The sequence below is a fragment of the Tenebrio molitor genome, chromosome 8 (assembly GCF_963966145.1).
Source record: "Tenebrio molitor chromosome 8, icTenMoli1.1, whole genome shotgun sequence".
In the NCBI taxonomy this organism is placed as follows: domain Eukaryota; kingdom Metazoa; phylum Arthropoda; class Insecta; order Coleoptera; family Tenebrionidae; genus Tenebrio; species Tenebrio molitor.
The window spans coordinates 10,457,705-10,472,832 of NC_091053.1; the positions used below are offsets into that span (position 1 = coordinate 10,457,705).

Genomic DNA, 15,128 nt, shown 5'->3' on the forward strand with positions numbered 1-15,128 from the left:
TGAATTTCAGACAATTTCAGACCACACTCGGTTCTATTTCTTCATCGGGTATATGTTTTGAAATTTCCTCGGTTTCTAAGAAAGATGGTTGTCTCAATTTACTCCTGGGTGTAGAACTTGATAGATAATTGAGTGTCGAAGTGACAGCGGGGCTTTTTTTTATCGATATTTCTTCCTTTTTAACAACAGGTTTTTCTTGTTTAATTTCACTTATGAGATTTTTAATCGGTTCGGTGAGAGGTCGGAAACGCGTCTCAAACATTTCTTGTGAACTTGCAATTTCAGAGGTTAATCCACGTAACTTTTCGCGCACGTCTTTTCTTGCTTTTGCTAGTTTGATGAGCAAACGTTTATCCATATTGAATGCAGTGTTGACTATAATACTAATGTAAATATTATCGAGTATTTATATCTTTATATATTTATCAAATCCTTTTCTATATCTTCCATCATGCAAATCGCAGTCTTTATTTATAACCAAAAAATCGTATGAATCTTTCCAACAATTATTACATAATGCTTGAAATTTTTCAAATGACATATCACCGTTAACATGATTATTGTACACGTGCTTCAGATTGGTCAGATCTTGAGAAAATAAAACTATGAAATTTGCATTATCTCCAATTAATTGTTTCGGTATGGAGGAATAAGTCTGACTTAAATAAAAGCAATCTATGTAATAATGACGACCAAAACAATAATAATCTCTAATAATTTTTTGATCGCAACCAACTACATCATCAAATATAATGATTGAAAATGGTTTGGCTTCGTTTGGAGGTATGATATGATCTCCTTCTTCAAATTCAAAAAACCCAATGTTTTCTTTGTTTTTTCCATCATTAAGAGATTGTAAAACCTGCTTTAAAAATTGATATTTTGGTTGATTAAGAGTTTTCGAATATAAATAAATATTTGAAAAACGTAGCCCGTTTTCGTGGAGTAATAGACTGAGTAAAGCGTTTGTTTTTCCACATCCCGATCTTCCAACAATTATACCTCGTTTAACACCATCACTCAATAAAGTATTATGTTTCATGAATGTATTGGAAGGAAAAAAACATTCATGATTTTCAACATTTAATGATTTTTTTTGCTTTACAATTTTCATTCTATACTATACACAAATTAAACCACAACTAAATATGATACAATTCTACAGCTTCTTATAAACAATTTTCTATCATACATTATCTTCGCATGCTTTGTTTAGTTCATTTAAAAACGTATCAAAGTTTATGTGAAAAGCTATATCCTTATGGCCCCAGGCTAAAGTATTTGGTGAATTTGTTAATAAAAATCTTTTATCATCTACACCGGACAGAGCAATTTTATTTCTTCTTTCCGTAAACATTTCGTGTAAACACGACTTGAAAATGTTCATGGAACAAAGAAGAATAGAATTTTCAGTGACAACATTTTTATAGTCAGAAAACCGTATTTGCTTATCGACAACATGTTTACTTATACCTTTAGCTTTTTTTTCGATTTTATTTAATAATTCTATGCAATATGCTTTAGCACCCGTACCATAGAAACTCTTAATTATTGCACCGGCATATTCATCTTTCATTTTTCCTATAACCGAAATACCTGGTTCGATGGAATGTATATTATTGGGTGGATAATTGGAAGTATCGAAACGGTCTGAATTTCGTTTAATATCTTCATATACATTTTCGGAAAATACTTGTAAAACCAATGAATCTGTATCGGTATATAATAAAGAAACATTATCACCATATGATGGTTTCAAGAAATCATAAAAAAACTCATAAATTACAGTTTTTGACATCTCCAATATACAAAAACCAGCATAAATTGGTTTTTCACGATCGGGAGTAGAAATCAACTTTTCGGATGTCAACATCGTGACAGAAGTAGAGCATTTTCTCCCTAGGGAGCAAATATTTGCAAATACTTGCTCCCTAGGGAGTTTTCATTTTTTTGACAGTTGTGACAAAAATCTAATGGGAGTTTTCATTTTTTTTGACTGTTGTGACAAAAATCTAATTGTGTTGTCAAGGCAACTACTAATTCCATTAAATTCATCGAAAGATGACAACTCATTTGTCATCATTTTTTTATTCTTAAAATTTGAGATTTTTGTGCTGTTTCTACTCCCTACCGTGAAAAAAATAGTATATATACTTCTGGAGAGAATGCTCATTTTTCCCTCGGTGCTTTGTAGCCCTCGGGCTTCGCCCTCTGGCTACAAACTGCACCTTAGGAAAAATCATGCATTTCTCTCCCTCAATATATAATATACTATTATTATATGTCACTTGAACTTTATTCATTTCTATTGCGATTAGATTATCACAGAAAATTTCCCTCGATTTGAAATGAGGTTTCGCAATCCAAGTTTCAGCTCCAACTTTATGTCCTCTATTGGCCCAGTGCGTTGATAATTTTATATCGCTTCTTTTTTCAACATTTTCCATGGTCTTTCCATATATACAATTAACTAATAATTTAAATAAATCTTTAACAAATTTAGAAGTTGCTCTATTCCTTAACATGGTATTTAAATTTATATAATTTTGAAGCCACGGTGATTGTTTAAATTTTAAAATTCTATGAATATTATTAATAATTAAACCATGTTTTAAACATTGTTTTAAATTTCTGTAATGTATAATATAATTTGTTTTATCACATAGATTTGGAATTAATTTTGCATGTTTTCCATGGGGGGGTATTATATTTTCTGGGCAAAATGGCATATCATTATGCAGTGAGTGTAATGTTTCGGTATAAATCAAATCCACTTCGAGAACGTATCCAAAATCTGATGTGTCAGAAAGTTCATTTAAATTAAAATTTTCAATTTCATTTCTAGTTAACCATTCGAAAGATCCCGTAGGTAAATATTGCTTCATAGCATAACCGTATAAGTTTGTTGCATCCAAATAAAGAATAAATGAAGATGGTTCCAATAGATTATATTCAGGTAAAAACTTGTTATTGGCGTGACACCATCTTTTAACACATGTACTGACACCACTTCGAATTCCTTTTTTAAAAAAGTGAAGCATATCAATTTCTGTCAAGAGTTCCAATTGTACTTTTGTATATTTTAACATTGCATCCCAGCTGAATGATGGAGCCGTAATATACTGAGCACTATCTAAACCGTAATGTTTAAAACAAGTATTACGGAAATTTTCAAAAATGTCAGCCAACAGTAAAATATCTGATTTGAGGTAAATATCCGAATAATCACCTAAAGTATTACAATCGAATACATCCCATACTTTTTGAGCTCGCTCATAATCTGCATCTGAAATATGTTCTTCTTTTAATTTATCAAAAAAATCATCTTTATCTGGAAGATGTGTAAGATCTAATTTTGACCAATCATCTATAAATGAATAGGGAAATACACCTTTTTGTCTAATTAAATCAAATTCTTCATCATGCATATAATATTTTCTAATTTCGGTACATTCACTTGACGATAATGTTTTTGCCAATTTTTCTAGGGAAGTAGGAAGAAAGCGAAGAGAATCTACAAACCGTAGTTTTATATATTTGCGTACCTCCTTTCCTTCTGCATTAACTGAATTACCAACGTGAATGTGTTTACTAAATGTAATGTATTTTTCTTTAGTTTTTGCAATTACATCGATATCTTCACCATTTAAAGATAGTTGTTTAATAAACAAGTGACTATCGTAGTTGGTGAGATTGTGAAAAAAGGCCGGAATAAAATTTGGAAGTTTAAAATTTAGATTACAAGTAGAATGACTTGGACCTCTATATTGTCCGGTTAAATGACAATGATCTTTAACTTTAGCCTCTTGACTTGTAAAAGGTCTTTCGCAAATGTAACATGTGCATATTCACTTTCTTGTTCAGCTGTTAAAGGATGCATCGGTTTAATAATATTTAAATATGTATCATAAATTACTTTGACTTCATTTTCTAAACTATCTAAGAACTCTCTGATGCATTGTTTACCTCGAAACAAACAAAATTTGGAAATATTATTATCAAAGGAGCATTTCAAATAATATCCACAGGAATAAGGTTCACGCTTATATGTTTTTAAATGCCATGACTTTTCTGGATCAGGTAAACAATTATCTAATGGTTTGAGTAAACATTCAAAGTCTGCATAAATAACGAAAGGAACACGAATTTGTTTTTGAAAATTTGAAAACTCTAATATATTACCAGGAATCATTTTTCCAATCTTATTTTTTATCGGATCAGTATTAGGAATTTGCACATATAAATACCCACAATCATTTTTACAATGTAATTCTAGTAAATCACGTGTTCGAAAATATTGTAAACATCCATCACATAAATGCTTTTTTCCATTCCGTTTTGTAATTTGACTCGATACTAATTTTGACAAATCTTTAATTGTACAATAATGTTGATTACTACCATCATCACTAATTAATAATAAATTTATGTGTATCGGTTTTTTACATCGCGTATAGTATAACGGTCCGACAATTTCATAATTTTGTTGCCCATTCTGATATAACTTTTCAATACCATAAACGTTAACAGAAGCATTATTTAATTGTTCGAAAATATTTAAACTATCTAACCTTACTGGAAATTCGATACCGTCAAAGTTGAAAATTTGAGTAAAGTGTGGATAAGATCTCGGATCCCATTCCGGTCCTTCCGGTTTGCAGACTGCAGCTACCGCACTCCAAGCGAAGCAGTAATAATCTTGATTGCGAACGTTGACCACAGCATTTCTTTTTTTTTATAGATGCAGGTAAATGAATAAATGATGAAGCTCTGAGTGGGTTGTACTTGCTAAAATTTAATTCCACGTATATGATGCTTACTAGACTCCATCCTAAAACAAACAAAAAAATACATTAATATAATGTAAATAATAATACATGTATAAATTTATTTACCTGAATCTTTCTCCAAGAATTCGCTCATTTTGTTCTCAATAACCCCCTTAAAATCCTCAATAATATTACTCCAATTAGAACCCAAAGTTATAATGATGTTTCTAGTGTTGAAAGATTTTACGTCAAAAAGATTTTGCGATTCCAATGTGTACAGTCCGAACAGCTCCAAGTTTAATTTTACAGTTGTATGTTTCTCAACGTTTTCCTGAATGAGATTTATCATTTTCTCCCTGATTTCTTCGATAAATTCATTCAAATCAACACAAGTTCTTTCACCGGTTATCCTATAACTTGTAACATTTGATTCGAATGCTGTTGCGATTTGATGAACACCATCCTCTTCGAGTTTTTTCAAAGATTTGTTTTTATGTTGTGCAGATTTTCGGTGGGAATGTAGTGTTGTCGCGGGAATTTGAATATCACATGTTGCACATGTAACATATGTGATCATCGAACGTATACGTTTTCTTCTTGAACAACTCTCCTTTTCATGTCTCAGAAATGCTCGATTGGTAGTGAAATGTGTCAAACAATTTCCACATTGAACGGTTTGCTAAATATTATAAACCAAAGAAAAAATATACATATTTAGTTGCGCGGTTTACATTTAGACTGTCTTTAGTTACTATTATTTATCAAATTAAAAAAAAAATTAAAAAATAATTGATAAACAATAGATATCCAGCAAGACCACGTGGAGGAACAGTCACGCTTGCCATCGCGGGTGTGCTTTTTTTATTTAAACTCTCTCTCTCACTCTTTCTCACTACTCATTCATCCTCACAAATCGCGTAGAGCTACTGATAAATCATGAGATATATTTCTAACATTTTGAATCAGAACAGTGTGAACATGATCTTCAAGATCTTATTCTTCACGATCAGATTCTTCATGATCAGATTCCTCACGATTCAGTTCTTCATAAGCGTCGATAAAAATACTGAAAAACTCTTCAAGAATTTCATCATCAGTATCATTATCGACGTTTACATCTCCTAATCTATCAGAAGCTATACTTGATGCTTCCGAAACACCATCATCGACATCCATATTGATCTCATCCATCTCGACGGCTTGTATCAAAGGGTGATGCAGTTCACCATCACCACCCCTCTGATTTACACCGTCAGCGACAGATTGAATCTCTAATATGTTATCGATGATTGGTGCTGGTGAATTTGAACCTATATCGTCGACATCTTCCAAATCCTCACCAACCTCCACCAAACGTTGATAACCTTGGTCGTTATCACGCATCTGGCTTCTCTTATTTTCCACATCCACCAAACGTTGACAATCGTAGTTATTGTCACGCATCTGGTGTCTGTCGATTAATTGCTGAGAATTTAAAAGATTTTCATCGAAAGTAGGTACCAAATCACCATAATCATCATCATGAACACCCTGATTATTATTGCCGAGTTGACATTGATTGTAAAGATCATTGATGACAACTTCGGAATAATGATCGAGATTTCCATCACGATGATCATTCACATCTACATCAACATTCTCACTTTCTCCACTTTTATTATCGAAAAAATTGAGTAGGGATATATCCCCAAATTCATTACCCATTCCAAAATCGTTTTCTAACACCGAATCTAAAATTTGTTGTGTATTCGGAATTTCGATAGTTTCTATCGGCTGTGTATCGAGAATTTCAATTGTTTGCGGTTGTGTATCAGGAATTTCAATTATTTGGGGTTGTGTATCAGGAATTTCAATTATTTGGGGTTGTGAATCAGGAATTTCGATAATTTGGGGTTGTGTATCAGGAATTTCAATTATTTGGGGTTGTGTATCCGGAATTTCAATAATTTCCGGTTGAGTGTCTTCAATAATAATTGTTTCAATTCGCGGTTTCTTTATGAGTTTGTCAGAATGGATAATAATTTTAGAAAGTCTTTTGGGATGTAAAAGACTTCTTAAAAGTGGAGAATCATTCGTACTTACATTTGCAGGTGGACTACGGTTGCGAGATGTACCAGGACGAGCACAACTATTACACTCCTGGTCACCACTGCACCCACAGAAATCAGCAAACGCACGTTTCATTTTTATTAACACGATGAAGCACACCACACGAATGAAGCTCCCCACGAATGCTCATGATTTTTAAGGGAAAACGAATTGGGTGGGGAGTGGAGTGGGGGGAGAGGTCAAGGCCAGGTCAAAGGTCAGGTCAAAGGTCAGGTCAAAGGTCAAAGGTCAAGGTCGGGTCAAAGGTCAAGGTCGGGTCAGGTCAGGTCAGGTCAGGTCGGGTCGGGTCAGGTTAAGTAAAGTTTTGTTTTACATGTTTAAACATTTTCTTACATCAAGCATTTCCGAGATATGTATTTAGATTTTTTTGTTTTGTTTTACATGTTTAACCATACTTTAAACATTTCGTCACATCAAACATTTCCGAGATATGTATTTAGATTTTTTGTGGTTTTTTTTAAACTTGTAACTTTTTCGTGAATCTTGAGAAAATCTGTTGAAAACTCTATTGGTTGATGATCTGAAATTACATTTCTGAAATTTTAAATATATCATGATATATTATTTTCTAACTCTAGCGCTTTTATATTTTTTTTATAATTTCATAATTTCAGAATTACTTACCTTGTTTGTTTACATTTTTTTTATGATACATTACTATGTTAAAATGTATTCTAAAATATGTTAGTGTTCATTAATGAACATGAAGTAAAAATTGTTTTTACTTTCAACTATGCCTTTGAACACCACGATTAAATTAACCAGTCACGTTTATTAGTTGGAAATAAATTCATCTATGCATTGTTGGATTAATTAAAAAAATTAAAATATATAATTATAATAATTTATTAACAAATCTACATTTGCATGGTGGGATATAAGTAGCATAATTTAAATTATCCCAAGATTCCTCCTCTTCTTGGGGTAGCAACTGCTGCAGTTGTTGTAGCACCTGCTGGAATTCTTCTTGCTGCTGCTGCTGTTGTTCTTGATGAGGGGGTTGTAACCCTTGCCCCTGAATTTGCTGGGGTTGCTGCGATTGTTGTGGGAGTTGCTGCGGTTGTTGTGGGAGTTGCTGCGGTTGTTGTGGTAGTTGCTGCGGCTGTTGGGGGAGTTGCTGCACCGGGCGAAGTTGTTGGGATCGTTGTTGCTCGATTTTATGCTTCAATTCGAAATATCGAATATTCCGATACCTTTCGTACTCCCTTCGATGGCATTTCCACATATGTTTCATCATTCTATGACGTAAACAACGGTGAAACTTATCGTAGGGACACTGCACAATATCATCACCACCGTCATATTCTTGTTGAAAATACATGTTAACAGCTGCAACCAAGATTACACCAACAACTGACCATCCATCGAGTTTGTTCACATATATTTGATTTTCCCCACCACAATCATTCTATAGGTCAAGGTAAAAATTTTTATTATTTTTTTTTCAAAAAAACCATTTTTTATATTATTTTTTTAAAATAATAAAAAAAATTTTACCTTACAATGCGGAATGAATGTGGTGGGGAAAATCAAATATAGGTCAAGTGAAGTGGAACGGTCAGTTGTTGTGTTGGTTGCATAATCATCCTTACCGTTGTATTGCAACTACGCCCGCTACGCCCGTACTGGTGATAATTGAATAATTGAAAAATGAAAATAACAAACATTTTTTATATTATTGTTTCAATTTATTATATAACATTGTAACAATTTGCATGCTGCAGTAACAATTCTCGCTTATATGAAATAAACACATCGGTTTGGATGATTCTAATCGAGGAGTTTCTGGTAATTCTATTACCGGCATCTTAATACACTTTTCGATAAATTTTGCTTTTTCTTTACCCTTGACATGGACTGAATCACCATCGCTTATTACTTTCTTTAAGATTTGTTGAAATTTCCAATGCGGTACAAATCCAGTATCCCATTTTATACAATGATGATTTTTTGATAACCACTTTATTTGATATTGAACATCATCTGGTAGTAATGTAGATGGGAATGGAGGAGCAAAAACGTAATGAGCCATTTTATTATTTTTTAAAATTGCCAATTCTTTCGGTATAAATTTATTATTGGTAATTTTAAATCCTTGAATATCTATTAGTACCATATTTCTTTGATCCATAATACAACTTTTTTTCGCACTCTATCACAAGTCGTACTCTAGATGGACACACTACACTGAATATTGGTTTGGTAACAAATGTTTTTAAATTATCCAGCTTTATGTCTTTATATTCTTATAATTTCCTCCTCTGCCTTTTCTACTCTTTACGACATTAAATTTTATTATTTATTATGTTCAAATGAAACATTCTTAATTTTTTATAATACTTTTATTCTATACATAAGAAAACATTAATTATTACATACATTGTTTTATTACATTAATATTATATTTAAAAAAAATTTCTTCTGCTTGATCCAGTTAGGGTTCCATTTCCCGAATGTGATAGCTCTGATGATTGTTGTGGTGTTGATGATTGTTGGGGTGGTGGTGGTTGTGGTGTTGATTGTTGTGGCAAATGATCATTTGAGGAATGTGATGAATCACAAAATTCATTATAATCATGATGATTATATGATAAATTTTGATAAGTTTCCTCTCCTCTACACCGCCATAAATGTCTATTCAAATGTTTCAGTTTTAAACGGTGTCCTTCATTCTTAGGACAGGTCACCCAACGTTCTTCTTCAAGCATCTTGATAAGACTGCTCTGCAGATTCTTCTTTCGAATTATTTATTTCATTTACACATTATTCGCTTAACCTACACAAGTATTTTAGTTTTACATCTGTCTTACTGCTTTTGTTGCCGGATTATATGTAAAAATTCGATCATTAATCAACAAAGCATGTGTCATAGTGTTGGCAGGCATTGGAGTACCAGTATCAAATTCTACTCGTACTGTTACTGCTTGCGTTTGAAAACCTAATTTTTGTCTTGAGCAATCAACAATAATTAAAGGATATTTGTTTTTAAACTCTTCGGAAGTTATATCTGTTTCTGTTTTTTCTCCAAAATAATAACTTGTTCGAAATTGAGCAAACATTTCATATAGTGTAGAATACTGATTATTGTTGAAGTTATTATTCACATTTTCATATGGAAATCTTTCATTATTTAAGTAAATTCTGATATTGTTAAAGTCACACTTATCAAATTGACTATTATTTTTCTTAAATTGACCTGCTCTATTTGTTTGAAATCCCAGAATAACATATCTTGGAGATTCTAATTTGGTTGCTGTTTTAATCGTATACGAATGTTTACTTATATCTTGTAATGCTGGAAAACTATGCAATTCCCATGTACGATGCGCAACCTGTATGTCTTTTCCTTTTTTAATCAAATCTGCCATCGCAGCTTCTTGTCTTAAACCAGGTATTATATGTGGTACTCTCCATGCTATTTTGTTTATGATGACTTTTGCTTTTTCATCAGAAGTAGATATTAAAGCATCAACATCACTATTGCTTCGAATCAATACTAGTTCTTGAGCGGTTTGAACCATCACTTTTTTATAATCTTCAGCAAATCCAAATATCATCTTTAAAGGAATACAAGCACTAAATTTTCCATTTTCGACAATCTTACTATCACTCGCATTAAATGATACTATCCCCTTCATGGTACTTGTTAATCCTGGTTTTATATTTGTATCTATTGTGCGTCCGTTAACTTCTAAACGAATTTCACTAAATAAATCTAATATTCCATTATTCACAAATTTAGTGGTTGTTGCGGGGGGTTGAGTAGGCTCATCTTTTACGAGTAGACCTTCACAATAAATATAACTTTCACTAGGTAATGTAGCCAAATCTTCAGGTAAATTAATTCTTATTTCATCATTATTATTAAACCTAGATGTATAAGATTCATGAGTTTGTACCTTATATCCAGCAATCGATTCATCTATGACAACTCCTTCATTGACGTTCAACATTTTCAAACAACGTTAACCCAAGTGATTTTAAAAACCGTTTGTTTTCCTTGCTTAATACTCGTTGCAAGTTTCTCTTCCTACTAACTTTTCTTCGAACTGTGTATTCCTTTTTATGTGGTTTGCACTTCACTGATAATTTATTAAAAATAATACTCATTATTGATTATCCGTCTTCAAATGTAAACCAACAGTTACGGTTTCGTTTCTAAAATTGATCTCTTATTTTAAGGGTTATGTTTCTAATTGTATTTACACTGATTGGTAGATAAATTACATGTTCTGGAGATTCTACAATTTTAAAACCTGGAGGTACATTAGGAAAAAATTGATGAATTATATGTGCTGGTTTCCCATTTTGAAAACTACTAACGGTTATGTTACATTCTACACATATAGAATTTATTTTCATTATATCTGCTATCTCATCCGAATCATGTGATTGATTCTTTCTTAACAGTTTCTTCCCAAATCCCAATATAGGTGCAATCGTATTTGGTTTCGTAAAATCTACATCTTCTGTTGCTTTAATGTGACAATGTAAAGTATTATTATTTGCCTTAATGTCCAGGAAACTTTTTGGAAACAATTTCCCTGTAGCATCTTGTAAATATTTATTTATATCTTGTAGTTGATAACATCCTGTTGGTATTGTGAACTGTTTATATCCAAAATAAAATTTATTACATCCATCTTGAATATTAGGTATTGAATTATAAACTTCAAAGTTCGTTAAACCCAAAGTGCACTTTTTATTACTTGCATTAATTGGAGGATTAAAATCAGACGATAAAATAGACGAACGACCTGTTAATACGAAGAACATTTTTTCTCACCACTTTAACTTCAAATGATTATATTATTTATACTGCATGAGTATATAAAAATTTTAAACATAAATGTCCACAGTTATTTGTATCATAATTTTGAAATCTATCATAATTATATTTTATGCGGTTCTGTTTTTTATCACTCTGAAAATAATGTATTACCTCTCTCGGAGGAAGTAAGTTTCCCATACTATCAAAATATAAAATTTCACTTTTTAATTTTATATATGCTGTCCAATGTGTTCCAGGTCCATTCTTATCATCCAAGTTTATAATACCGGTTTCTTTGGATTTTATACGTTTTGGTAAACCGTTACGCATAAATATTCCTCTAAAATTTGGTATATTTAATATTTTTACATACCGTAATAATTCCACATTAGTCAATGCATGATGTGGTAATTTTATCGGTAGTTTTTTTGATACCATTGATATGGTCCAACATATAGTCCTTTTCCTTGTCTACGCTTTTTTCTTTTCTTACGCATTCCTTTACCTTTCGTAATCGATGAAATGGTTTCCATTGCTTTGTTATGTCTTTGAGTTTCTTCCAACAGTTGTTTATCGGATTTTGCCTTATTTACAGCAGTCGCGATTCCTGCTGCACCTCCACCTAACGCTCCAAGCGCCCCAAGCAGGGGAAGAAGAAATGGTAAAAATCCACCACTTTTTGGTGCAACCAATATACGACCTCTTTTACTTTTTTTGCTTCTTTTACTTCTTTTCCGTGAACCCATTCCTAATTTTACTTTAGCCTTCATTATACCCAACACTGTTGCTGCCGCTGCTTTTTCACCAAAACTAGAATCTTTTGCTTTGAGACGTTCTCTTGCTTTCTCAATTAAAACTTTATCTGCTTCGTGTCTTTTATTTAAATCTGTTGTTTCGGAGTAGGCTATATCATGAACTTTACAAGCCGAATCTAACAAATTTACACCACTATCACCTCGAGCAAGTCGTTTTGTCAACTTTGTACCTGGACCACAAAAATTATATCCTGGTAGATGTAATTCTATCGGAAGTTTATCAATCAATTTATTAACTATAGCACTTCCTTTCTTCAAGACAACACCCTTACGTTTAACATCTTTTTTTCTATTGGACATATTATATACTTTCATTATGTTGAGTGAATCGAACACCATCAACTGACACTTTTCCCACAAACATTCATCCTATATACATAATATAATACATTAAAACAAACCATCTTTAGAATAATTTTCATTTATTCATAGATTACAACAATAGTTATAAAAACAAAAACTCCTTTAAATATGTATCCTCCGGTTTAATTTCAACAAACGTAAAGAATATTTTATTACATTTCCGACACTCTCGTCCATATTTCTCCAATAAATCATGTAACTCATTCTCGTCACACACCATATCGATGCAAAACCCATTAAATTTTTCTGCATTCTCCTCCGATGATCCTCTTAAACCATTACAGCGCAGATCTTCCTTGAAACACCCTTCACACATGACATCTTTAGTCAGAAACAGCTTTTCTGTCGCCAATTTCGAATACAACCTTTGCGTCAACACCACATAACCTTTACACGTCATTCGGTACCACATTTTACCAGCCATCACTACCTATCAAATACACTTAACCAACCGTACCATACGAATATACATTTATACAGATTTTTATCAGGAGCGGGGGAATTTATCAAGGGCAAGTGGTGGGGACATCGAGGTCAAGTGGTGGGGGAAAATTCCAAGGCCAAGTGGTGGGGATATCGAGGTCAAGTGGTGGGGGAAAATTCCAAGGCCAAGTGGTGGGGATATCGAGGTCAACTGGTGGGGGAAATTATCAAGGTCAAGTGGCGGGGATATCGAGGTCAAGTAGTGGGGATATCTAGGTCAAGTGGTGGGGATATCGAGGTCAACTGGTGGGGGAAATTATCAAGGTCAAGTGGTGGGGATATCTAGGTCAAGTAGTGGGGATATCAAGGCCAAGTGGTGGGGATATCAAGGTCAGGGGGGGGGCTTAGAGGTCAAGGTCAAAAAAAGTGGTGGGGGGTGCGTGCCCTCTCCAACTCCCTCTACTGAGGGGTCAACCGATTCCGTCTCATATTTTACATTTTTAAGAGTGGGGTTGCAGCAGGATTCCTGTTGATAACAATTCAATGTTAACTTTGACTTCAAAATAATTAGGTCTTTTTAAAAAGGTTCAGAAAGGCCAGCATAGTCTGTAACATCATTTCCAATTGAACATACTCCTAAAACGCATATCACGTAAAGGTACTTTTGAGGAACACAAATTCCCCAAAAGTACCTTTGCGGGAATTGGGGAATGATTCGGAATCCGGCTTTTTTATTTATTTGTGTTTGGGATAATTTCAAGGAATTTTGATTATTTTTTAATCACCAATCAAGTAAAATCGGTTGTAAAAATATTTCGCCAAATACTAGAGGGGTCACCCGATTCCGTCTCATATTTTACATTTTTAAGAGTGGGGTTGCAGCAGGATTCCTGTTGATAACAATTCAATGTTAACTTTGACTTCAAAATAATTAGGTCTTTTTAAAAAGGTTCAGAAAGGCCAGCATAGTCTGTAACATCATTTCCAATTGAACATACTCCTAAAAGGCATATCATGTAAAGGTACTTTAGAGGAACACAAATTCCCCAAAAGTACCTTTGCGGGAATTGGAAAATGATTCGCAATCCGGCTTTTTTATTTATTTGTGTTTGGGATAATTTCAAGGAATTTTGAGTATTTTTTAATCACCAATCAAGTAAAATCGGTTGTAAAAATATTTCGCCAAATACTAGAGGGGTCACCCGATTCAGTCTCATATTTTACATTTTTAAGAGTGGGGTTGCAGCAGGATTCCTGTTGATAACAATTCAATGTTAACTTTGACTTCAAAATAATTAGGTATTTTTAAAAAGGTTCAGAAAGGCCAGCATAGTCTGTAACATCATTTCCAATTGAACATACTCCTAAAACGCATATCACGTAAAGGTACTTTTGAGGAACACAAATTCCCCAAAAGTACCTTTGCGGGAATTGGAGAATGATTCGGAATCCGGCTTTTTTATTTATTTGTGTTTGGGAAAATTTCAAGGAATTTTGAGTATTTTTTAATCACCAATCAAGTAAAATCGGTTGTAAAAATATTTCGCCAAATACTAGAGGGGTCACCCGATTCCGTCTCATATTTTACATTTTTAAGAGTGGGGTTGCAGCAGGATTCCTGTTGATAACAATTCAATGTTAACTTTGACTTCAAAGTAATTAGGTCTTTTTAAAAAGGTTCAGAAAGGCCAGCATAGTCTGTAACATCATTTCCAATTGAACAAACTCCTAAGGGGCATATCACGTAAAGGTACTTTTGAGGAACACAAATTCCCCAAAAGTACCTTTGCGGGAATTGGAGAATGATTCGGAATCCGGCTTTTTTATTTATTTGTTTTTGGGATAATTTCAAGGAATTTTGAGTATTTTTTAATCACC

The 15,128-nt window shown here is 33.0% G+C and overlaps 1 long non-coding RNA gene across 1 annotated transcript; it reads right to left on the reverse strand.

The window, feature by feature from the left end:
• Positions 1-12,869: 12,869 nt before the first annotated feature.
• LOC138136946 (uncharacterized) lies at positions 12,870-13,640 on the reverse strand. Its single transcript, XR_011161515.1, has 2 exons — positions 13,193-13,640; positions 12,870-13,133 (listed from the first exon to the last, which is right to left on the reverse strand). It is a non-coding gene; the product is annotated as an uncharacterized lncRNA (long non-coding RNA).
• Positions 13,641-15,128: the final 1,488 nt, after the last annotated feature.